This window comes from Paroedura picta, chromosome 2, assembly GCF_049243985.1.
Source record: "Paroedura picta isolate Pp20150507F chromosome 2, Ppicta_v3.0, whole genome shotgun sequence".
Classification (NCBI taxonomy): Eukaryota; Metazoa; Chordata; class Lepidosauria; order Squamata; family Gekkonidae; genus Paroedura; species Paroedura picta.
Window position 1 is genome coordinate 20,599,375 of NC_135370.1, and position 23,560 is coordinate 20,622,934.

Sequence of the window (23,560 nt, forward strand, 5' to 3'; positions counted from 1 at the left end):
GGCGCCCCCCCTGGGCAAACTGATTGCTGTTCCACAACCCCTGTGAAAGGGTCACTCGACCCCCAAAGGGGTCCCGACCCCCAGGTTGAGAGCCACTGGTTTAATCCAAGGAGGAGACAGGTCCAGTTCTGACTGGTTCTGGCACAGTCCTTGAGCAGGTAGTTGTGAGTTCCCTGCATCGTGCAGGGGGTGAGACTAGATGACCCTGAATGTCCCTTCTAACTCTATGATTCTAGGTACACCAGATGCCTGCAGGATTGTTAGAATGAATGGTTTTTTTTACACTCATAGACCAGCCAGAATTATTAGACACCGCCGTGCTGTGACAAGGAGAGCAAAATGATGCTCAGTTTTCTGAATCTGCCCACCCCATCATGGGAATAATGCCAAGGAAGCATCCTTCAACACACAGCATGCAACAGTTACAGGCAGCCCCTACTCACTGTGTTCCACTCAGGCTAAGAATAAAGGATTCCCACATTCAACTTGCATCAAACATCCGCATGCAATTCTAGCATTTCTTTCCCTCAACTCCTTCCCACCTTGTGACCCAACTCAGCCATGAACCGCGAGGTCTTCTTGCATTGGTAGAGTTTCCAAGGCAGTGCAGGGACCTCCATACCTCCTCCTAAGGGACTGCAGATCTTTTTTGTTAAGGCAGGTTTTTGAGCCATGACACGGCAGAAAGCTTTCTGGTGGGCTACTGGTTTCAGCAAGTCACCCCATACTTGTCCTGTGCATTATGCCTATGTGATCTAGTGGGGGAAACCTTTGCCTCTGACTATATATGTAGGCATGTACTTATTCTCTGAGTGTGTGTATCTCAGTTTGTGGGCTTGTGAATAGACAGGAAGCTGACTTCTACGGAATCAACTGCCTAAGAAGGTGGTGAGCTCCCCGTCACTGGTGGTCTTCAAGCAGTGGCTGGACAGATCCTTCTCCTGGATGCTTTAGGCTGATCCTGTACTGAGCAGGGGGTTGGACTAGAAGGCCTGTAGGGCCCCTTCCCACTCTAGGATTCTATGAGTCTAGTTCAGCAGTGGAAAGGGCTGCCTAGAGGTGGGGAGCTCCCCCTCACTGGCTACTTTTATTTTATTAAACAAACATTTATTTTTACTGCAGCCGTACTCCACCTTTCTCCTCATGAAGAGCCAAAGCATTTGCTCTTTCTTCTTTTTAGCCTCACAACAATCCTGTGAGGTAGGTTAGGAGGAGAGTTCATGTCCGGCCCAAGATCACCCAGCGAGCTTCTTGTGTTACAAGTGGGATTCAAACTCGGGTCTCTCAGATCTTATAGCCTGACATTCCAACCATGTACCACATTGGCTCTTAAAATATGCCGTAGGTTGGTGGGGGGATGATCTTAACCTTTTCCTTTAAAAATTTTCATCGTCCACAGGGCCTGTAAAGATGGCACTCTTCCAGCAGGCCTACGGCTGAGGCCAGGATGAAAGAAGAACAGCTACTGGCCTTCCTCCGTGACTCCCCTGTTCTCCAGGCCCCTCCCATATCCCCTCCCCTTTTACCATGCCTGCAGGCAAGACAATGAGAACAGTACTGGTGCTGTGGAAGTGGTAACCAGTATATTGAGAATTTTAAATTATTTTGTATTGTAAGATGGTTTTAATGTTGGGAGCCTCCCCAAGCCTGCTTGCAGGGAGGGACAGCCTTGAAAAATGAAATTCAATTAAATAAAATGAACAAATAAACTTCAAATGAGTTTACGGCAGAAAAGGAAGTTTGGAAAGTAACGTACTTTTAAAACGCACGGCGTGTTTTGCGCTGCTGGGCCATCGTTCCAGCACATCTGGAAAGGCACTGAAGTTCTCATGACGTTCAGAAGAGGGCAGCATTAAACTTCAAATGACGCCAAAGAGGTTTCTCTCCCTGGCTGGCAACAGTAAAAAGGGAAAGGCTTTAATCTTGGTGGGAAAGAGTCCAAAAGCTTTGCTAAATAACATTTCCTGAACACAAATCCTATGGTTTGGTTTGTGAAAACCAGAATCTCTCCTCAGTTCTGACAGAGTAAATCTGTAATCTGGAATTACAGGCTCCCCCCACTCCCCCTCCCTCTTGGTGTCATGTAATATTATCTTTCTGCAGTGAAGTCGGATTGATTGGGCCGGGCCTCAGGTATCCTGCCCGTGATAGGGCTTGGGCCTGAAGTATGCAATTCCCAGGCGTTCGTTTAGAGACGCTTGCTTGTTTGACGCGTAAAATGAAAATCAGATTGGAAGAAAGCGGGTAGGGATCGATTTGGTCCAAGCACGACTTTTCTTAGCCAACGTTCCCATTTCCTCCTCTAAAGACCTGATCAAACTGGCTGCTGCCAGAGGAAATCTTTGTTACTGATTGGCCACGATAGACTCTCCCTCACCGAACAGGCCGTGGCAGGGCCGAGGGGAAACGCTGCCGTGAAACCTGGCAGAGGTTCAGAAGGCTGATGCTCTCCTTCACCAGGCATGAAAGGGCTCATCTGCTGACAGAAGCTGGAGAGGGGTCGGATTCGGCGGAAGGGGACTGTTCCGAAGGGTTTTGTTGACCAGCCGTGCCGGACTCAAGTCTGCTTGCGCTTGGTGTTTATCGAGGACTGTCACATCTCATTGACTTGGCATAGGTGATGTTCACATTGGTCTGATTATCAAACACAGATGGAGCCAAGAGGCAGGATTCAATCAAAGCACAGGATAAACTTTCGCCAGGGTCTCCATGGGGATACTGCTAATAGGTGGCTACTTTATCAGTTCTGTGAGTTTTGTGACCCTCACTGGGTTTCATGTGTCAGGCAGAATTCAGAATCTTGGCAAGTCCCCCCCCCCTCTTTTTTTAAGGCCACAAGATGATCTGAATGCATTTGAGCAAGGCTTAGGGAAATCTCAAGGTATGCCCGTGCCACTGGTTTACTTTGTCGGAATGTGCAAGATCTGCAGTGTGCATAACTGAGAGGAATATAAATGGTGTCCTGCAGGGGGCAGCAGAATAGATGTATATTTAGCATAGAAGGAATAGGTACTTCCCGATGATTTTTAAATTGTTTCCTCCAGTGTCCTGATTGGTTCAACAGGAGACTTCCTCCTTTTTTTTTTTTGCACACTTTCCCCATTTCCTTCAAAACAGCAATTGAACAGAAGAATGACTAGACAGCTGTTTGTGAGACTGTAGGTCTCTCTCTCTCTCTCTTTCTGTGCATACTTGTTTCTCTTCTGAATAAAAACTAATTTATTCTTTAAGCAGCCTGGTGCAGCACCCTGTCTGCATGTTCAAACTCTGTCAACATGTTGACCTGGAATATATTTGGAACATCTGTCTACCACAGGGGTAGTCACACTGTGGCCCTCCAGATGTCCATGGACTACAATTCCCAGGAGCCCCTGCCAGCTTTCGCTGGCAGGGGCTCCTGGGAATTGTAGTCCATGGACATCTGGAGGGCCGCAGTTTGACTACCCCTGGTCTACCACAATGGGACTTCAGCAAGGCTGGGGTAGTGATTAAGAGCACTGGACAAGTGCAGCCTTCCTCAACTTTAATACCATTGAGAAACCTCTGAAACATTCTTCAGGCTTTGAAAAACCCCAGAAGTAGCGCAGCTGTGCACAATACAGTTGGGAAGTATGGTCCACGTGGGGTCCCTCCCCTTCCCACCTCCTCCAGGCCCATCATTGACCATTTTGGGAGGGGGGGGGGGATTCGATATGATCATATATGGTTCATATCACCTGATAAATGTTTAACAAATTAAAAAATATATATTCAAAATTAATTAACTCCCGCCCATTCAGGAAACCCTTCCAGGGCCATCAAGAAACCTCAGGGTTTCACAAAACCCTGGTCGAGAAAGCACACAGTCTAGCTTACCTCACAAGGGTGTTGTGAGGTTAACATGGCAAGGAGATTGATAATAATCTGTCCTGGGGCCCCACTGGGGAGAAAGGTGGGGAAGGAATAAAATTAACAAATAAAAAATAGAAGAAGTTGTCTGAGAGACGGCTGGCCAAGACTGTGACGTAACTTCTGAGCAGAAATGCCGAGTAGCGTCTTTGGAATTTACAATTGAGATACCCACTTAAGAAGGGGAAACAAGGTGTGAATTTGACACATTGGGACTGACATGAAACCTTCCCTGTCAAAATTTGAGATGAAGAGTTCTTCAGAATATCCCTTAAGGTTGAGTTTCAAAAGTAGCGTTGGAAAAATGCCACTCCGTAATACTGTTCTTGAAAGAATGCCAAACACCACGTCAGTGATGCCCTTCTGTATTCCACGAATGTCTCCTTTGCAGACAGTCAGGCAAGTCATTTATTTAAAGCAGGGGTCACCCCAATTTCTGAGCCCATGGGCTTTTGGGGAATTCTGGCTCAGGGTGTGGGACACAACAACAAAATGACTGCTGCAGGAGGCGGAATCAACCACATACTCTAGTAGTAGCTCTTAGGAGCTGCAGACAGAACCTCAGCATGATAGGAAGAAGGTATTGTTTCAAAATATTTCCTTGAATTCACAGAGATTACCTTCAGTAATTCATTGAAGATCCTTGTGCTGCAGAAGGCAGCTGCCACTGAAGCCACCCAGGATCTCACAGGTATGTGGGACACATACCTGCTCCACTGCTCTTTGATCCACCCCCTCCCTCCCTCCCTCTCTCACAAACACATACCCTCCCCCCACTTCCCCTTCCCCCTCTCTCCTTCCCTCTTCCTTCTCCGACTTCTTCCCCCTCCCAGACAGACAGACACACACACACAGTCCTCCCCTCCTCCTTACTTGTGCCCTGGCTTCCTGCGGGCTGGAAAGCAGTAGGGTGGCCACTGGAAGTCACACGGCCTGGGCCTTGTCTCCGGAGGTCTGGGAAGCAGTGCACCACCCCCAGGAGCCGTGTGTTGTGCCTTGCCCCTGGAGGCCTGGGAAGCAGTGGCCTACCCTCCGGGCGCAGCGTTGCATGTGGCCAACCTCCGAAGGCCTGGAAAGCAGCAGAGGCTGGCCCCAGAACCTGCGCAGCCTCCGGCCTGGCCCCCAGATGCTTCAGGTTTGGTGCTTTGGCCTGTGGAGGCCTTACAGCCAGCGCCCCGGCCTCCTCCTCCACCAACCACCACCCTTTTCTGGCTTGCTCCCTGAGGCAGAACTACGGACGTCATGCCTGTACCCATTTCCGTCCCAGGCGGCAATCCAGAAGATGTGTTCCACATCAGAAATCTGCACAGCCAATCAGATCTCCAACAACTTATCAGGGCAGTGCAACTGGGCCCTGGCTTCTGCCTGGTGGAATGAGTTGCCAGGAGAGGTCCAGGCCCCGATGGAGCTAACAATGTTCTGTGGGGCCTGCAAAATTTGCGGTCTTCCACTAGGCCCATGGTTGAGGACAGGACAGCTATACAGGGAGGCTATAGGCCTCCCCCTGCCTTACCCATTTCATGTGCACCCTTCTGCCAGGCCCATGGTTGAGGCTAGGACAGCTAAGATACAGCTATGGGCCTACAAATTCAAAAGGGAGAAAGTCAAGGTGTCGCCACAAGAAAGGTCCTGTCTATCTCTGCTAAGCATTTGCTTAACTCCAGAAGAAAGGGACATTTAAAAAAAACAGTCAGGTTTATGTTTTTTTGTTCCGGGGACTCATAAAGTTTTTTTTTAAAGAAGTTGACAAAGCCTTGTTGGAGCTTTTCTTCATTGCTTTATTCCTTGTCTCCAATTCTAATTGAGGGAATGTTTTTTTTCCCCAATCTCCTTTCTTAATCTTGACACCAGTGACTTCCCTGGTTTATCTGCCAGCTCATTTGGACAGCCATCGTGGTGGCTTTTGATCTGGCAAGCCAGGTTTGATTCCCTCCACATGCAGCCAGCTGGGTGACTTTGAGCTCATCACAGTGCTGATAGCGCTGTTCTCACAGAGCAGTAATATTAAGGCTCTCTCAGCCCCACCTACCTCACAGGGTGTCTGTTGAGGGGAGAGGGAGAGAAGGCTTTGAGACTCCTTCTGGTAGAGAAAAGAAGCATATAAAAACCAACTCTTCTTCTTTCAGCCTAACCTACCTCAGAGGGCTGTTGTGAGGTGATGAGAAGAAGAGAAGGATATAAGCCGATTTTGGGTCCCCACGGGAATATAAACGACGCATATAAATGTGAAATGTCTGTTTCCTGAAGTCACAAATAATATATGTTGAAAAAGACACCCTGGTTTGTTTTTCTTTAAGTGGGCTGCTTTCTAGAGTCAAAGGAGCATTAAGCTGTTTTTATTTCTGTACATCTCAAGGTGGATAATTTAACCTTGAATTATGTCTCAAAACCCCCTGCTTCAGCATAAAGGTTGCCTATGTGCACACTTAATGAATAAGGCCCTTATGGCTGCGGAGAAGTGAGATTTATACATTCCATTAAACATGATCTTTGCAGGCTAATTAGCCCGTAATTTCACCCTTGCTTGTAATATACACCGGTTTATGGTCAATAATAGTAAAATGTATGTAAACCATGCTCTTTATTAATAAACATTATGTGCTTCTGGCTTCCCGATAAAGTAATGGATGGCTCTTTTCTCGCTCACAGCTTGCCTGTTGTTGTAAAAACGCAACAAAACAGGAAACGTCAGTGAAACATTTGGGTGCGAAGAAGGACAGCAAATGAAGGGGCTCCGGAGGGTTCCTTTGGATGGCCCTGTTTCCTTAAAATTTCTCATTACCGTGGTACATGATGGAAGAAGACTGCTATACCAATTGTCCTGGGCTAGTGTTTGGATGGGTGATGCCCAAGGCCACCAGGTCACCATGCAGAAGGAAGCTACGGCAAATCACCTCCAAACCCCGCTTGGCCTCGAAAACCCTGCAGGGCCACCATAAATTGGTTGTGAGACTTGATGGTATGATCAAACATCACCACCAAACACAGAGGAGTATGGTTATGATTAGGTTTTCAGCAATACCCCTCAGTAGTTTTATTTTTTTTAGTTATTATTTATTTATATTTATTATATTTATATATCGCCCTCCTCGAAGGCGGTATATAAAACGGGCCATGCCTGTCACAGGGTTTAGACGGGAGTAACTCTGCGTTGAATCGCCTGGCATATCATGGCAAGGTTACCAAATTACACTGACCTCCAGTCTGCAGAGGTCAGATTTCCTGGAGCAAATGGCTGTTCTTGAGGGTGGACTTATACCCTGCTGAGGTCCCACTTTCCCAAACCCATCCCAGACTCCACCCCTAATATACAGTAATTTCCCAACCTGGGCTGATTCTGCACTTACTTTGTTTATTCTATTGTGGATCTTGCTGAATTCAGATCGACTTGAACATGGGCCTTCCCCTCCCCCCAATTGAAACAGAAAGTGTTCTGCACTTGATTAGGGAAGCTCAGAACGGGGCGGGCAGGGGGGGAGCCAAGCACAGCCAGAGCCTCTTTCTTTTCTGGAATGAGGAATGGGGAGAGAGGACTGGAGGTAGCGACTTAATTCACAAAAAGCAGAGAACTGCACATTTATTCATGGTGGTCCTTCAAATATCGAGGCTTATATCCACTTCAGGATATCGCGGGGGAAAGGTAAGGTCGCCACCATTTTTGAGAAGTCCATTGAATGCATCTTCATAAGGAATCACTTCTTCTTCAGTAACACAATAATTGCTTACTGAGGAAAAAAGAACTTTCCCTACAAGACACATGCCAGCTAACTGGAGAAAGATGTTTGACTGTACAAAAACAATGTATTCCTTATATCATAAACAATTGCCTGTATTACCACAGTAATTTATCATTAAATCAGTTAACTGGGGGTATGATGATCTTAAAGTATCACACTTACTCATAACTGCCCTCCTCCACTGATGAATTTAAAATCTTTTAGAGAATATGGCCTTTTGTTTCTGGGACTATATATGCAATGGAAAGATTATTAGAAGACATGCTTCAATCATGGCCACAAGCATGCAACCCAACAGGAAAACGGCAGATGACCTGCACTGTGAATGAACAGGCAGAATTTGACCCTGATTGTTCACCAGAAGCTCACATCATTTCTTGGTAGGATTGATCATGGTCTCCCTTTGGATGGTCTTTTGGGAGTGGAATGGGGTGGTCTGCAGTGGTTTCAGACCTACCTCAAGGGTAGGTTTCATAGCGTGGAGTTGGTTGGCCTGTGAGGTCCCACGAAGTTCTGTCTTGCCCCCTATGCTTTTCAATGTCTCATAAAGCCGCTGGGAGAGGTCCCTGAAATATCTCCTGCTCTGAATTGGCTTTCACTGCCCCCAAAGGAGCAGGTTGACAGCTTGGGGGTGTTGTTGTCCCCAGGCCTCCTATAAGATAAGAAGGTAATGGTGGCCTGAAATACCTGTTGCTAGCTTTGGCTGGTGAGCCAGTTGCAGCCATTCCTAGCAGGAAAAGTTTTGCCAGTGCGGTGCATACCCTGGAAACATCTAAATGAGATTACTGCAGTGTGGTCTATGTGGGGCTGCCCTTAAAGACTGTCCAGAAGCTATATTTGGTACCACATGCTGTGGCTACATTATTGTCTAGAATGGGTAACAAGGACTAGATCTCTATAGTCTTCTTTCATCTGGCTCCGAATCTGCTTCCAGACCTAATTCAAGATACTGGATTTGACCTTAAGGATCCTCTTTTCCCATATGATCCTGCCTGTCCACTCTGATTACCTTTGGAGGCCCTCCATCAGGTCCCCCTTCCCCCGCCATCTGAGGTTAAGTGGATGGCAACCCAAGAAAGGGCCTTCCTAGTCATGGTGCCAAAATGTTGGAACTTCCTCCCCAGTCTCCCTCTATTGTCACCATCTACCAGTGGCAGCTGTGCCATAGGATTGCCAAGAGTCAGACATGACTGAATGGCTAACAATAACAGCAACAACAAATAGTGGCTGTTTTGTTCGATGTATCCGCAGTAAACCCTTTTTGGCCCTCCTCCCTGTTTGTGTCATTATGTGCATTGGTGAGTTCATATGGTTCGTTCATTTTATATACCCTTCATCTGAAAGGCCGTTTTAATCTTGATTCTAGTTAGGTGGAAAGATGGCATGAAAATATTTTAAAATAAATAAATACAAAAACAAGCTATTAAATAAGTACCGTCCTAAGGTATGGGATTACCTGGTGAGAACATGCTAGAAATTGGAGGGACCATTGTTCCATGGCAGAACAGATCCCAGGTGTGGTCCCTAACATTCTCTGTTAGAAGGAGCTCAGGTATCCCTCTGGGAAATGCCTCTCTGCCTGAGACCTTGAAAAGCTATTATTATTATTATCATCATCATCATCATTTGAATTTGAATCTGAATTTATTTCCCACCACTATCGGTGGAGCCAACTCACAGTGGGTTACAAAATAAAAATAAAGATACAAAGTCTCCTAAAACCCCCGCTAAAATTACAACAGAGACAGATTCCAATAACAAACGCCCCCACCTACCCCCACCCACCCCTGCTGGGGAATAGGAGAGAACTGCTGATCACCACTGTTAAAATGTGGTGGAATACCTTCCTTTGGGGGCCCCACAGATCTTCTCTCCGTACTGGCCTCAACGATAGACCTGGTGGAAGAGCTCCACCAGTGGCTTGACTCTCAAATAGCTTTATAGATTCCACATAAAGATAATATCATTAGAGTTGTTGGTCCCTCCCCTGCTGGAGGCAAGGGATCCCCTGCCTCCAGGCCTCAGCTCCCCCACCAGTGGGGGGCGTACCAGTGGGAGGGAGGCCCAGGCTATGCCACTGATGATGTAGCAACGTCACTGCTTGAATTTGCAAGATAGTGATGTCATCAAGTCAGTAATACTGCGACAATGCTCTGGTATTCAGGGGAAAACTCTATGTACAAGCCATTTTTACCATAGAGTTTTTGCCCAAATACCAGAGTATCACCATGAAGTTGCCAGTGTGATGACATCACTTCTAGCACACATTTCAAGTGCTAGCAACATAGCCTGGATCTCCCCCCCTTCCTTCCGCCCCCCCTTCCTTGAACTCCCTTTATTCTCCTATTAGACAGGAAACCATAAGAATAAGAAACATCTATTTAAGTATGACTAACTATGATTATATCCCCAAGTCCCACCTGGAGGATGGCATCTGGACCTTCCAGTCAACCAGCACATGGCCAAGACTCCACCTTTGCCTGCCCTCCTCCCCTAGTAGGATATCCACCACGCCCCCAGGCACCAGCGGGAAATGGGGGTGGATGGGTTGCCAGATCCAGGTTGGGAGATTTGGGGGTGAAGCCTGGGGAGGATACAGACTTCAGTGGGGTGCAGCACCACACAGCACCCCCCCCTCCCCAAAGCATCCCTTTGCTTCAGGGAAACTGATTTCTGTCGTGTGGACATGAGCTGGAATTCCGGGGGATCCCCAGATCCTGTCTGGAGCCTGGCATCCTTACCGAGGAGGTAATAATTTATGTGCATACTAGGATCATTTACACAGTGATGGTCTCTTTTAAAATCCACTTAAAGATGACTCGGGAGTCACGGCTTTCTCCCCATGAATCAACTGCGGTTAACAAAGAACGTCTTTTCAGTGGGAAAGAGGAAGAGCTGAGTAATTCTGTCCTCGGTTTTCTCCAGGGCATGGGAGGCGGGGCCTGCTGCCACCCAGGTGACAGATTTCTCCTCACAGGCAGCCGCCATTTTGTTTCAGAAGAGAAATGGCCCCATTAGTATGCACACAAAAGCGCTCGGGTCTCTTTTTGGTTTCCAGCAAACATGACCCCCCCAAAGAAAGAAATTAAATTATCTATCAGGTTGAAACGAGCCATCTCGCTTACCGCAGCTGTATAACTAACTTATGTCTAATTGTCTGAGAGACTTGAGAAGGGTTTGAGCGTTTATTGTCTTTCTTGCCGCACAATAGGCTGGGCGAGTTAAAGAGCTCTAAGTTTTCAAAGGCGAGAGTTTTTGAGTCCCTGCCAGCGCAGATCTGTTTTAACAAACAAGCTGCAGGGTACTTATTAGCTGGTTGTGGTTTGCAAACCATGAAGCCCCTGGAGTCAGACCCGCTGATCAAATAGTGAATTTCTGTATATCACTGAGGCCATTAGATGGAAAGTGAAGCACGGCTACGTATAAATATGGGTTTCGGTTACGCCGCTGTAAATGACTTTCTGTTTGAAACCTCAGCGAATGAAATATTGAACAGCAGTGGAAGCAACGCTTGCTTCAGATTGCTTTGTTTAGCGTTTCCCGATGGGTTCGGCAGGGCCTCGAACCTGGTGAGCGAAGGTGGAGGGGCTTGGATTGCTGTTGGCTGGCGATGCCCCTGAACAGCAACCCCGGGTGATCAAGCACTAGTCCATTCAAATGAAAAAGTCCCTGTGAACTTGGGTCCTGGGGGGAAATAGCTTAGAGGTGAGGACAGGAATGGCAAGGTGGTGATTTGAGGCCTCCATCTCCAACCAAGATGGTTCTGCATGTCTCTTCAACTCATGTAGTGGAGTTGGATTTGATTCCCCAATTCTCCTCCACATGAAACCAGCTGGGTGATCTTGGGAGAGGAAGGGAAGGCCATTGTCAACCGCTTTAGGACACAGGAGGCCTGCTGGGGGAGCTTGGGCCAGTCCCAGTTCTCTCAGGGCTCTCTCAGCCCCACCTGCCTGACAAGGTACCAGTTGTGAGGAGAGGAAGGGAAGATGATTATCTAATGCTTTCTCCTTAGGGTAGAGAAAAACAAGGTATAAAATCCACTTCTCTTCCCCTTCCTCAATACTCGTAAATAAGATCACACAAATTTTTCTGATGGCCAACTGTCCAGAACAGCCTCTCTCAACTTTTTTACCATTGAGAAACCCGTGAAACATTCTTCAGGCTTTGAGAAACCCATCAGAAGTTATATAATCATGCAGAATTTGGCTGGGATGCATAGCTGTGTACACGCCCACCTGGGGGCCCTCCCATTCCTATCCCTTCAAGGCCCATCACTGGCTATTGTATGTGGGGGGTTTTTTTCCACATGACCATATATGGTCATATCACCTGATATATGTTTAATACATTTTTTAAAGTATAAAAAAATCAATCATTTCCCACCCCCTCAGGAAACCCTTCCAGGGCCACCGAGAATCATAGAATAATAGAGTTGGAAGGGACCTCCTGGGTCATCTAGGCCAACCCCCTGCACTATGCAGGACACTCACATCCCTATTGCTCATCTACTCTAACCTGCCACCCTCTTGAACCTTCACCGAATCAGCCTCTCTGTCAGATGGCTCTCCAGCCTCTGTTTAAAAATTTCCAAAGATGGAGAACCCACCACCTCCCGAGGAAGCCTGTTCCACTGAGAAACCCCAGGGTTTCACAAACCCCTGGTTGAGAAAGCCTGCTTCAAAAGACACTCTGTTCTCTACCCCTTCCTTTATACCCATCTGCTATCCTTGCACATGCATGAGCCGTTTATTGACTCGGTATGGCTGATTATTCCAAGCCTCTTATTTAGTTCCGGAACTCCAAAGGAGTGAGGAGGACACTCCCATCCTAGGAATGCTGGTTCTGAGTTGGGAATTTCCAGATATGAAAGTGGAGCTGGTGGGAGGGCATGGTTTTATAGTATATTTATATTTATATTAATTGTATTTAGGAAGGGGACCTCAGCAGGTATAATGCCACTGAATCCACCCTTCTTGAACTCGGATCTTCCTCTCCCCCCCCCTCCCCATTGAAACAAGAAAGTCTTCTGCACGTGGTTAGGTAGTTCAGAAGGGGGGGGAGCGAAGCCTCTTTCTTTCTTTTCTTGAAGGGGGGGGGTGAGGAGCCAAGCAGGGAGCCTCTTTCTTTTTTGGAGGGGGTAAGGGAGAAGATCGAAAAAGGCAGAGAAGGGGGGGGGGGAATCCAGGACCGACAGAAGTTGAGAGAAATTAGGGGCTTCTCCTTTAAGGCAAATTTGTCACATGACCACATGTGGCCAATCACGGGTCCTCTACCATGGAGGAGAGCCTCGATTCAAAACAATGCGATTTTATAATATACTCAGGATTAAAAGCACTCTAAGATCTGGCACAATAAAGGTAGGGTCACTCTGGATCAATCCTTCTTGCTGCAGAAGGAAATTTTAAATCACCCCGAATCCAAACGGAAATTGCATTCTGTGTAAAGGGCAGGGACTGAATTGATCTAGGGTTGGAATAAAAGCTCCGTGCAGTTTATACCCAGGTGGCCAAACTGTGGCTCTCCAGATGTCCATGGACTACAATTCCCATGAGCCACTGCCGGCAGTTTGATGTTATTAAATCAGCAGCGTCTTTGCACATGCCTAGCTTGGGGGAGAAGGCAGCAATGCATACCTGTTCAGCAGGCATTTAAAACATTTGGTGCTAAAACAGACGGGATTGCCAGCCTCCAGGTGGAGCCTGGTGATCTCCCAAAATTACAACTTTTCTCTAGGCTACGGACACCAGTTCCCCCAAATAAAATGGCTGCTTTGATGGGCAGTCTCTATTGCACTATCCTCCTCTAAGGTCCCTTCCTTCCCCCCAAACCCTGCTTTACTCAGGATATACCTCTAAATTTTTAAGAACTTGCAAGCCTACAGTGGGCAAATCTACTGGTGATTGGCTCTAATCTGATCATCACAGCCAAACACAGTAAGGTCAACTCCTGTCAAGCAAACTGTATGACGTCCCTAATTCTAGCTGTATATTTCATTTGTTTTAACATGGCTTTGTGACTGTTGGAGTATCCCACATACTTTGGGAACGACTGACTAAAAGCTTTTGCAAGCCATTCTCCTCAGATCTATTTCATCTATCCCAGCGAACAATTAATTCAGGACGTTGGTAACGGATTTCTCCTCATGGGTTAACCCTCCCTTCGCAGACAACGGTTGTTACTAATTAGCCTGTGACTCAAAAATCCTTTGACAAATTGTTTATAGGACTGGATTTCATGCTGAGAGTGCCTCATGAATAACTCATTGTGACTACTGCTACAAGTGTTTGTTATTTGTGGCGAGTGGCTGGTCTCGAAAAGTTGTACGGTTTCCTTCCCAACCTTGGATTTGGTGTCCACCGATGGATACAACGCTGGAGATGGCTACATCATTAGTCAAGACACGTCTTCCCTACACACAACTATCTTGGGAACAAAATTTCCCTGATAAATTCATTGCAGGAAGAAAATAAAGCAAAACCCATCTGACTCAAGTATACTTACAGATTTCCTAGAAGAAGGAATGTGCAGCCATCTCTGCACGGTAGTGTTCTGTAATGAAAGATTTTGTATCGTAAAAGTCATTATTTTGGGTGTAAGAAAAACAGAAAACAAATGGAAATTCTATATATTCTGTGATCTTTTCTGGAAAATTTTACATACAGTGCCATTAAGTTTAGGTCCACTGAAGTTAATGCATAGGATTGCTCTGGATCATTTCTTCAGAACAAGGAAGAATTCTTCTCAGTTTGGTCATGTTTAATTTTTATATCCTTCTTACTAGCCAGCTTGGTGTGGTGGCTAAGAGTGGTGGCCTCAAATCTGGAGAACCTGGTTTGATTCCCCCATTCCTCCTCCACATGTAGCCAGCCGAGTGACCTTGGGCTAGTCACAATCCTGTTAGAGCTGTTCTCATGCAGCAGTTCTGACAGGGCTCTCTCAGCCCCACCTTCCTCACAGGGTGTCTGTTTTGGGGATAGGAGGGGAAGCCATTTCAAGACTTCTTCTGGTAGTGAAAAGCAGGATAGAAAAACCAACTCTTCTTTTATGCGCATTGTTAACATTAATTCAAAACTTCCCCAACCTTTATGAGTAAATTCCCATAAGAAATCATGAAAAAAAAAACAGAATGTGAATGTTTTGCCCCATAAGGTAAGCAGTAGGTAATAGCTCTGAAGTAGTTTTAGCCCAACTTCTCAATCTCAGTGATGATTTCATCATCTCAAAATGATGGTTGAAAACTGCTATGGAACGCCAAAGTTATTTAATGTTGATTTGTCAGATCTGCATGACACTGTGCTGTTCCCATTGATATCAGTTGGCTTTCAGGTTACGGAAAAGCTTTTAAAAATATAGTACACAAAATTACAGGGGAAATTTAAATAAAGGCTGTAAAATGTCAGGTTAGACCAGTGGTTCTCAACCTGGGGGTTGTGATCCCTAGAGGGGTCAATTGACCCATTTCCCAGGGGTCACCGAGGCTGCGGCCACCACGGCTGCCACCCACCCCCACTGTGGTGGCGACAACCCAAAGGGGGTTGCGGCATTAGGAAGGTTGAGAAACATTGGGTTAGACTATCCTGCTGCCCTGGAAATCTCTGGATTTAAATTGTTTTATTTTTATTTTGGCTGACATGCAGAAGTCACTGTTTTTTAGGAACTCCACTTGTCTGTCTTTCTTTCTTCCTTCCTTCCTTCCTTCCTTCCTTCCTTCCTTCCTTCCTTCCTTCCTTGACCTTCCTTCCTTCCTCCCCGTCCCCCCGTCCTTCCTTCCTTCCTTCCTTCCTTCCTTCCTTCCTTCCTTCCTTCCTTCCTTCCTTCCTTCCTTCCTTCCTTCCTTCCTTCCTTCCTCCCTCCCTCCCTCCCTCCCTCCCTCCCTCCCTTCCTTCCTTCCTTCCCTCCCTCCCTCCTTCCTTCCTACTTTTTGTTCCGCTATCTCAGGAATTCTCAGCCCAGGCTCCAGGGGGAGAGCTCTGCAGGGGTTCCGCAGCCTTTCCCAGAAGTTCCGATGGCATCACTAGACGTCACTTCCCCTGTTGCTCTATAGCCCTAGTTTCTTCCTCCGCAATGGAAAAAGTAAAAGATCAATTGATTGATTGGCTGGCTTCCACATCTGACTTCCACACCCATTTCTGGGCTTCCATACCACTTCTAGGGCTCCTCAAAGCCTGGAAAATATTTCAGGGGTTGCTCCACAGTCAAAAGGTTGAGAAAGGCTGAAGAATGAACAGGCACACACAGATTTCAGAGAGAATGTTCAGTCATCTCGCCACACCATACATGAAAAGAGGTCAGATCTTGCTTCAGGAAAACAATTGTATAAATGCACACAGTATAAGAAATACTTCAATAACATTCTTTATTGTATAGTAGTCAACCCACAGAAAATATTAACTGCAACAAACATCCAATCAATGGGGAAAGCTTTAGACATATCCAAGCGGTCCATTAGCCACCTAGGAATCTATACTCAGGATAAAGAGTACACACACTCTTTTTACAAACTAAACTCCAACCAGAGCTCCAATGTGATGAAGCAAGAGAAAACATTCCAGTGCTCAGGTAGTGGGGGAAAGGCCTTCTTGGACTGCCGGGAAAAGGGAGGTTTCAGATCCTGTTTTACCTGAAATAACCCAATTAGGAGAGAATATTTGAATATGGGAGAAACTGCAAACAAGCCTTTGGATAGCAGAAGATTCATGTGGGACATTAAACCTTTGTCTGTAACTCAACATACATGAAGCAGGAAAAGGTTTGTAGCGGAAGGACTTTTGGCTACTGCTCCAGTCTTCCTTTATGTCAGAGAATCGATACAGAAGAGAAATTACCTCGGAGCACAGGTAGCAGGAGAAGCTTCCACACAAGTTGAGAGCTTTGAAGAGCAGGCACAGCAGAAAGAAAAAAAAGAACCGGTAAACTCAAGAGAATCTGCACAGTTCATAAGTCAGACAAATGTGGCCAAAGTTTCAACTTGGAAGCCCATTTTTTAAATTTGATATTGGTGCCTAGGGGTATACCCAAATGTGGGTAGACCTTTCTGGCCGACTTTCGGTGGCAATGCTCAAGGCAAAGAATCAAGACTCGTGCAGAACGGGAAGAGACCATAAAGGGCCATCTAGCCCAGCCCCTCCCCCTTCTTGGGGACTTAAAAACACACATTCTGACAGGTGCTCATCCAATCTCCTAAGAATTTCCAACAGAGACCACACCACTCTCTGAGGCAGCATATTCATCTGCGAACAGCCCTCCCCGGCAGAAAAAATATTTCTAATATTTCAGTGGAACTTCATTTCCCGTAATTTGAACCCATTGCTCCTAGTCCTTGCCTCTAAAGATGCAGTAAACAAGTTTACTTTTTACATAGATAAAGACTTGCAGTTTCTTTTAGGTTTTCCTAAATGGCTGATTCATTTGAGCTTTCGTTCTTGTCTTATTGAGTTCTGCTTTTAAGATGACAAATGTGATGTCCTTCGGGGTCTTTTAGTAATACTCACCTTTCCAGGAACACCTTTAAGACCAACTAAGATTTATTCGAGGCATGAGCTTTCGAGCGCAAGCACTCGAAAGCTCTCGCCTTGAATAATCTTTGTTGGTCTTAAAGGTGCTACTGGACTCTGGTTTTATTATGCTACTTCAGGCCAACATGGCTACTCATTTGAATTTTTCCCAGGAAAGGACTAGAGTCAAGACCAGTAGCATTTTAGAGGACAACAAAACGGGGGCTGGGGGGGGGGGCGGGAAATGAATTTGAACTCGAAATCCCATGCCTCCAAAATCTAAAGTGCTCCTGGGCTCAAAACTAGGTCTTCTGCTGCAAACTAACGCAGCTACTTTTTGAAACTATTTTCAGGACACGATTTATTGGCGGAAAAATATTGCCAGGAGAGTCTGTACTGACCCACACCACTTTTCCTGCCCAAGTATTTGAGTTTACAAGACAGAGAGTTCACACAAAGCTGTTGCTTGCTGAACAGAAATGAAAAAACTTTGAAATGATAGTACATTAAGGGTTTTTCCAAGGAGTTTTATATTGCATTTTATTGTTTTATTGTAAACTGCCACGAGACAGTACTGAGAGCGGCGGTAGAAAATTCCAAACAAACAAACAAACAAATAAATTTTTATTTCCTCGCTGCAGCCCAGGAAACCACCCAAAAGGCTGCATCATCTGAACTGTTCACCTTATGGAGACAGATGAAAGATGTCCTGGCACAGCAGGTTTCATCCACAGGAGAAGCCTTCTTAGTGGCAGCACCTTTGTTGCAAAATTGAATTCTGCCATTTCCTTCCACCAGCAGATAAAGGTTTTTCTAAATGGCTTATTCATTTGAGCTTTTATTCTTGTCTTATTGAGTTCTGCTTCTAATTGACAGGGTTTTGATTCCTTTGCTGGCCAGTGGTAGGAATAATTTCTGAAATATATTTCCGTATATTGCCTTGATTAAAGGTGTGCAGCAGAAGACAGCCACAATAATATGATGGGTTTCTATTATAACTAATGATAATTTTTATAGCATTTGCTGAACTATAACAAATTTAATTCCCAAAGTGTCTCTCTGCAAAATATGAATTATTTGAGATTCAAGTTAAAGTTTCATTTTATGAGGAAGGACATTTTAGGCCCACCATGTTAAAAAGAGCAAGAAAACAGGAGCTGGAGGTAAATCTCAAAACAATGTATAAGATTTAGGCTCAATGTATAAGATTTAGCCAAACTGTGGCTCGCTAGATGTCCGTGTGTTAGAATATAATCAGCAAGTTATTTGGAGCAGGCCTACCTTGTAGGGCTGGTTGTTGCAAACTCCAAGGCCTTGTTCATGTGCTCAGCAAAGCCACCCGGTGGCTGCAGAACACAAGCTGCTGCTGATGCCCAAAGGCAAGCCAGGACTTATTCCTCCTCTGAGTCATCAGGGCCTTTTATCTCTAATGGGAACTCCCATTTCCTCTTGGAACAGGAAAAGAAGGAGGGGGGACTTTGTTCCCCGTCACTCAGACTGTTTCCCTGTCTATGTTAGAGTCAGTCCCCAGCTATTCTCCTCCATTTTGTAGCAGCATGTAAGTACTGTAACTTGCTTTTCATTTAATTTGCTTAAGTTTGTGGAGTTCTGATTGACAAGGCTGGCCAATCAGTGAGCATGATATAAAAAGGTAAAAAGGGTAAAGGTATCCCCTGTGCAAGCACTGGGTCATGTCTGACCCTTGGGGTGACGCCCTCTAGCGTTTTCATGGCAGACTCAATACGGGGTGGTTTGCCAGTGCCTTCCCCAGTCATGACCGTTTACCCCCCAGCAGCAAGCTGGGTACTCATTTTACCGACCTCGGAAGGATGGAAGGCTGAGTCAACCTTGAGCCAGCTGCTGGGATCGAACTCCCAGCCTCATGGGCAGAGCTTCAGACTGCATGTCTGCTGCCTTACCACTCTGCACCACTGATATATCCATGTATATATTTCTCAACCAGTATAGCTTTTCAACTGTTTCCCATCTCTATTTGTTCTTGAGCCTCATTGAAGCTATACCTCATGGATCCAGGGTAAAGCATTCACTGCGCTCTCTCAAGGTGTGCTAAGAGTGAAACCTTATGCAGTGGGGGGAAAGGGCAATCCTCTTTTTGACTTTTGCCTGCACTTCCAGGCAGGTTTGTAATTTCTGAGCAAGTGCAGAAGTTATTGGGGGCTGCAGCCAGATCGACAACAGATTTTGGTAGCAGAGAGTAGGATCTGGGCCCATTCTGCACACATAGGATAATGCACTTTCAATGTGCTTTGGCAGCTGGATTGCCCTGTGCGGAACAGGAAAATCTACTTCTAAAGTGCATTGAAAGTGCATTATCTATTGTGTGCAGACTAGACCCTGGTGTGAGCATCTATTCCTCCCTTCAAACACCGTGAAAGAAATACTGGTTATGTTTTTTGTCTTTTCATGACAACACCATGGGCTACAATTCTCATGTGCTGGCAGGAGCTCATGGGAATTGTATTCCATGGACATCTGGAGTTTGGCCATCCCTGTTGTAGGGTATCCTGTGCATTCTTTATATGTGCAGAGTCTCCTTATGCATTAAACGGTACTCTTGAATTCAAGGAAGCAATATTTGGGTCGTAAATGAGGCTGGGATCACAACTTCAGCAAATTCTTTTTTTTAGAACGATGGAAATGGCTAATAACAATATGCATAACTGTCTTTTCTAATTGGTCTCTGGGCCGATTAGACCTGAGGAAAGAATGAAGTCATGCGTTTGGGCTGCTTAGTAACAAACTGATTAACATTTGAATTGGAAGTCCCGTGTGGAAAGGCGGAACATGGACAATATGCAACTTGCTGTCTGTGTGTTTCAGACAGAATTCACATGAAGGAATCCAACCCACACCAGTCAAGATTGCCTCTGGGAGCATTGCTGGCTCCTGACAGGGAGTTGCAAAGCCCAAAATGGCCGGAGCCATGACACATCAGGCCAATACCGGATTGTCGCAGGGGCTCAGTGAGTGGCTGGCCGCTGAGCGCGCTCAGAGGAAACCTTCCCGCCCAAATTAAGAACAGTGCCGTGTTCTGTAAGGTTTCTAAAACCTAATGAAAGGAAATACATTGGGCTGATTAAAAGGCACTCACCATTTTTCAAGATAAAAGTTTATTATAGTTTTAAAAGGAAGCTCTGTAATTTGAAATGGAAAGTTTACGAAGCTGCAGGATAAACCTCAGCTGGGGGGGGGGCAGGGTGTGGGCAGGGTGTGGGAAGTAACCGGTTTCAGATGTTGTGAATATCAGGACCTTAACTCCACACGGATCCTGCCACAACTCTTGCTTTCTTCCGTCCATGACAGTGGAAAGTCAAACACGCGCTGTGCATTTGGGAAACAGCAGCAACCTCTACTACTGTAGCAGTCGCTGTGCGGAAAATAATCTCTGACCAGAGCCAACGATGTAATAAACAGAACTCTTTTATGCCTCGTGGAATGCGGGGGGACTGTTAGAACGATACACTCGGAAACTCAGCAGCCATGAAACTGATACGAGAGGGGGTCTGCAATACCGAATAATCGCAGATATATTTTACAAGGAATAGCAGTAATCGGGAGTTTTTTTTTTAAATGTGTGCGCTGAGAATCACGCCACCGAAAATTAGAAATACTCATCGCCATCTTATTGAGGAATACTGAACACAAGAAGCATTTGGGTGATGTTTACATCTCTCCACCTACCCCAGGTTTCTTCTCATAGAATCATAGAGTTGGAAGGGGCCATACAGGCCATCTAGTCCAACCCCCTGCTCTACGCAGGATCAGCCCTAAGCATCCTAAAGCATCCAAGAAAAGCATCCTCACTGCTGTTAATCCACTATGGGTACAACCCGAAGCCATTGACTGGGCACGGATTTGCCACGGAGTACAAAGGGTGATGGGTAGAGGCGACCAAAGGTGCAGTCAACTTGATGGTGACCCTGTATGGCAGGGGTAGTCAACCTGTGGTCCTCCAGATATCCATGGACTACAATTCCCATGAGCCCCTGCCAGCATTTGCTCATGGGAATTGTAGTCCATGGACATCTGGAGGACCACAGGTTGACTACCCCTGCTGTACGGTATTTAAGACAAGAAATGGACAGAGGTTTTCCATTGCCTGGCTTGACTTCCATAATAGGTCTTCCTTCCAAATGCTACCTAGGGCACCTAACCCTCTTTTCCTTCAAAGATCTGGTGAGGTTGAGCTATCCTGGGTCCCCCAGGTCTGGTCAATCAGTTTTTAGTAAGCACCAATAAGGCAAATGTTCCATGCACGGAACAGTTGATGAGTTTTCAAACACAAAGAAAATAAACGCTAAGAGCAAATTCATGCTGTCCCCTGACACACAGTTAGAACACTGTATGTGATATAATGTGCTTTGAACATCCAATCAAAAATAGGAGTGAACTGGTCATATAAGTAGAGTCCATAGATGGGTGTTCCTACTTGCTGTTCTTCATCAGCTTGGTGTAGTGGTTAGAAGCGCGGACTTCTAATCTGGCGAGCCAGGTTCGATTCTGCACTCCCCCACATGCAGCCAGCTGGGAGACCTTGGGCTCCCCACAGCACTGATAAAGCTGTTCTGACCGAGGAGGAATATCGGGGCTCTCTCAGCCTCACCCACCTCACAAGGGTGTTTGTTGTGGGGAGAGGAAAGGGAAGGTGACTGTAAGCCGCTTGGAGACACTTTTGGGTAGAGAAAAGTGGCATATAAGAACCAATTCTTCTTCTTCTTCTTCTGTTGAAGGATAGATTCCAGTGGGTAGCTGTGTTGGTCTGAAGTAGCACAACTAAAATAGTCCAATTGGACTCTATTTTTGATGTCTTGAACGAGGTAAACATATCCTCCAAACTAGCATCTCTGCCCAAATCTTTGAGGAACATACAGGGTCCTTGGCTCTTTATGAAGCAGTCCTAAGTGTTTTGCTGTATTCTGTACTTTCCCTTATTTGAACATACCAAAAAGCACTGCAAGGCTACTGGGATTTTGAGAGATTCTGTCCAACTTGTGTGGCCAAGTCAATCAATACCAATTCAGGGAAGTCCAGAAGAATTTGATCTTGCTTTAGTTCTCAACCGCAAAGGGCAGCCCGGCAACACTGGCTGTTTACTCCCCTCAGCAAAACCTGATAGGGTCGAAATCAAAACGTTCTAAACAACGAGCCACCGAACCCTTATGGACAGAGTTGAGGCAGCTCTGATCAAGGCCAAAAGGGATTCCTCAGAGCAGACAACGTGGTGCGACCCTTAATTTGTTTGTCAGCTCCGACAAAGTGAACATTTGAACAAGGGCAGTTTCCCCTCATGGCAGGGCCCAAAGATTTACTGTAACCTTAACCTTAACCTTTAATCTGGAAATGATATGTGGTTACATCTCCAATTAGAAGTGCGACTTGAGCTATTTTGGCAGAACTAGCATTAGCCAGATCCTCAGAGGTTGGGGGATCAGTATGGCATTCACACAGAGTGTGTGTGTGTGTGTGTGTGTGTGTGAGAGAGAGAGAGAGAGAGAGAGAGAGAGAGAGAGAGCAGTCATGACCTTCTTCAGACCCAACACCCACCGACTTACTCAACCACTTCCTGGACTTTTAATAAGTCAGCAGAACGGCAAAAACTGTTTTTGGCTTGGGTGTCTCACCAGCTAATCTTATGATGGCATTTGTGTGTGCGTGTGTTGGCTTGGCATTGTTTCTTTATAAAGATAATGACTAGTCTTCAGAAAGAATTAATGTTTTATTTGTCAGGCAGGCCAACATTTGAGAATGAATTTCTCGTTCGAGGCGGAAAAGTGGCTTCTAGTGATAGGGTGGAATCATTATGTTGACCCAAGAGGCTTGAAACAGATAGGATCTGAACTTTCTGATCAGAAAGAGAGAGCAAGAGGATATCTTTTCTGTGGGACATCCTTTGTATATCTCCCATTACCTCATAATCTTGGATTTGGATCTCAGAGATCCAAGATCCTGGAATATGCAAAATCACTGGAGATGCTGGGGATTGAACCTGGGACCTTCCACATACAAAGCAGATGCACTTCCACTGAGCTGCAACCCCTTTCAAAGCAGTGAAGGAATATTTTAACCCTCCACGGTTCACATGAAACTGCCTTATAATAAATCAGTCTGTAAGTCCATCAAGGTCAGTATTGTGGTAAACAGACTGGCAGCAGTGCTCCAGGGTCTTTTGCAGGTGTCTTTCACATCACCCCTTACCTGATCTTTTCTTCCCCATCCTCCAGTCTTTGAATCTTTAAGGAAATTTCTTTTAATATTTGACATTCAGTAAATTTCAACTCATTGACCCACAATACCTGCCATTGCTCTAAGAATGCCTACCTCACCAATAGTGAGGAATTGTGGGTTGTAGAGGGACAGCAGTATGATTCTTCTTGTTGCAGCTGTCTCTGGGAGGCTGGAAAAGCCTACTTATTCTTATTA

The 23,560-nt window shown here is 45.8% G+C and overlaps 1 long non-coding RNA gene across 1 annotated transcript in view; it reads left to right on the forward strand.

The window, feature by feature from the left end:
• The window catches only part of LOC143829085 (uncharacterized), a 40,771-nt gene extending 39,183 nt beyond the window's left edge, over positions 1 to 1,588 (forward strand). The window contains exon 4 of the long non-coding RNA XR_013227998.1: positions 1,400 to 1,588. This is a non-coding gene — a long non-coding RNA (uncharacterized LOC143829085). The remainder of the gene's footprint in view (positions 1 to 1,399) is intronic.
• Positions 1,589 to 23,560: the final 21,972 nt, after the last annotated feature.